Source organism: Oncorhynchus gorbuscha, unplaced genomic scaffold, assembly GCF_021184085.1.
Source record: "Oncorhynchus gorbuscha isolate QuinsamMale2020 ecotype Even-year unplaced genomic scaffold, OgorEven_v1.0 Un_scaffold_19769, whole genome shotgun sequence".
Taxonomy (NCBI): Eukaryota; Metazoa; Chordata; class Actinopteri; order Salmoniformes; family Salmonidae; genus Oncorhynchus; species Oncorhynchus gorbuscha.
In genome coordinates, this window is record NW_025761095.1 from 194 (window position 1) to 3,031 (window position 2,838).

Below are 2,838 nucleotides of genomic sequence, written 5' to 3' on the forward strand. Positions count from 1 at the left end.
CTCTGGTTCTATACATCCCCTGTGTTATACAGCTGCCCTGGTTCTATACATCCCCTGTGTTATACAGCTGCTCTGGTTCTATACATCCCCTGTGTTATACAGCTGCTCTGGTTCTATACATCCCCTGTGTTATACAGCTGCTCTGGTTCTATACATCCCCTGTGTTATACAGCTGCTCTGGTTCTATACATCCCCTGTGTTATACAGCTGCTCTGGTTCTATACATCCCCTGTGTTATACAGCTGCTCTGGTTCTATACATCCCTGTGTTATACAGCTGCTCTGGTTCTATACATCCCCTGTGTTATACAGCTGCTCTGGTTCTATACATCCCCTGTGTTATACAGCTGCCCTGGTTCTATACATCCCCTGTGTTATACAGCTGCCCTGGTTCTATACATCCCCTGTGTTATACAGCTGCTCTGGTTCTATACATCCCCTGTGTTATACAGCTGCTCTGGTTCTACTGACCTGAGCACCAGCAGCAGGCCTATGATGGTTAGACAGAGAGAAGACAACACCACTGCCACCACAGCCAGAGCTGTGGTCCGGCTGTATCCTCCCACGTCCCTCCCCTCTGAAGCCAGCGTGAACAGGTGACACCGCTCCCCAGAGTAACTGGGACGACATCTGCACAAGGAAATCGAAAGAGAGAGAGAGAGAGGTGGACAGGAGTGAGATGTGATTTACATTTACATTTACATTTAAGTCATTTAAGACGCTCTTATCCAGAGCGACTTACAAATTGGTGCATTCACCTTATGATTCATGCAGCATACAGTACAGCAGGTATATTGTTATTCTGAAGAGATAGAGAGCGACAGAGCGAGTTAGAGAAGAGAGATTGGAGAAAGAGCGATAAGAGAGGTATTTCTTACATGCATGATGGAGCTTTGATGTCCCTCAGGTAATGACAGCTGCCATGGACTACAGAAGTTCTTATACTTCTTCAGACAAGTGAGTTCCTCTTTTTCCTTTTCCCTTCTTCCTCCCCTTTCCACCTCTCCTTCTCTTCCCTTCACTCCTCTCAGCTTCCAAGATGGCCGATGGGTCTTTAGGTTTAGTCGACAATGCAACTAAAAAAGAAAAGAGTACAGACAAGAAATGTTAATCAACTGAATGCATGGACCCAGCCAACACATCTCATAGAATACAGGTTTTATTGTACACCAGATAGGTGCATGTGTTGTTTTACAGGGTCAGCCATAGTAGTATGATAGGTGCAGTGAAATGTGTTGTTTTACAGGGTCAGCCATAGTAGTATGATAGGTGCAGTGAAATGTGTTGTTTTACAGGGTCAGCCATAGTAGTATGATAGGTGCAGTGAAATGTGTTGTTTTACAGGGTCAGCCATAGTAGTATGATAGGTGCAGTGAAATGTGTTGTTTTACAGGGTCAGCCATAGTAGTATGATAGGTGCAGTGAAATGTGTTGTTTTACAGGGTCAGCCATAGTAGTATGATAGGTGCAGTGAAATGTGTTGTTTTACAGGGTCAGCCATAGTAGTATGATAGGTGCAGTGAAATGTGTTGTTGCTTTACAGGGTCAGCCATAGTAGTATGATAGGTGCAGTGAAATGTGTTGTTTTACAGGGTCAGCCATAGTAGTATGATAGGTGCAGTGAAATGTGTTGTTGCTTTACAGGGTCAGCCATAGTAGTATGATAGGTGCAGTGAAATGTGTTGTTTTACAGGGTCAGCCATAGTAGTATGATAGGTGCAGTGAAATGTGTTGTTTTACAGGGTCAGCCATAGTAGTATGATAGGTGCAGTGAAATGTGTTGTTTTACAGGGTCAGCCATAGTAGTATGATAGGTGCAGTGAAATGTGTGTGTTTTACAGGGTCAGCCATAGTAGTATGATAGGTGCAGTGAAATGTGTTGTTTTACAGGGTCAGCCATAGTAGTATGATAGGTGCAGTGAAATGTGTTGTTTTACAGGGTCAGCCATAGTAGTATGATAGGTGCAGTGAAATGTGTGTGTTGCTTTACAGGGTCAGCCATAGTAGTATGATAGGTGCAGTGAAATGTGTTGTTTTACAGGGTCAGCCATAGTAGTATGATAGGTGCAGTGAAATGTGTTGTTTTACAGGGTCAGCCATAGTAGTATGATAGGTGCAGTGAAATAGTGTGTTGCTTTACAGGGTCAGCCATAGTAGTATGATAGGTGCAGTGAAATGTGTTGTTTTACAGGGTCAGCCATAGTAGTATGATAGGTGCAGTGAAATGTGTTGTTTTACAGGGTCAGCCATAGTAGTATGATAGGTGCAGTGAAATGTGTTGTTTTACAGGGTCAGCCATAGTAGTATGATAGGTGCAGTGAAATGTGTGTGTTGCTTTACAGGGTCAGCCATAGTAGTATGATAGGTGCAGTGAAATGTGTGTTGCTTTACAGGGTCAGCCATAGTAGTATGATAGGTGCAGTGAAATGTGTGTGTTGCTTTACAGGGTCAGCCATAGTAGTATGATAGGTGCAGTGAAATGTGTTGTTTTACAGGGTCAGCCATAGTAGTATGATAGGTGCAGTGAAATGTGTGTGTTGCTTTACAGGGTCAGCCATAGTAGTATGATAGGTGCAGTGAAATGTGTGTGTTGCTTTACAGGGTCAGCCATAGTAGTATGATAGGTGCAGTGAAATGTGTGTGTTGCTTTACAGGGTCAGCCATAGTAGTATGATAGGTGCAGTGAAATGTGTTGTTTTACAGGGTCAGCCATAGTAGTATGATAGGTGCAGTGAAATGTGTGTGTTGCTTTACAGGGTCAGCCATAGTAGTATGATAGGTGCAGTGAAAATGTGTTGCTTTACAGGGTCAGCCATAGTGGTATGATAGGTGCAGTGAA

The 2,838-nt window shown here is 43.5% G+C and overlaps 1 pseudogene; it reads right to left on the bottom strand.

Moving 5' to 3' along the window:
* Positions 1-279: 279 nt before the first annotated feature.
* Positions 280-1,075, bottom strand: LOC124031008 (annotated as a pseudogene).
* Between the last annotated feature and the right edge of the window lie 1,763 nt (positions 1,076-2,838).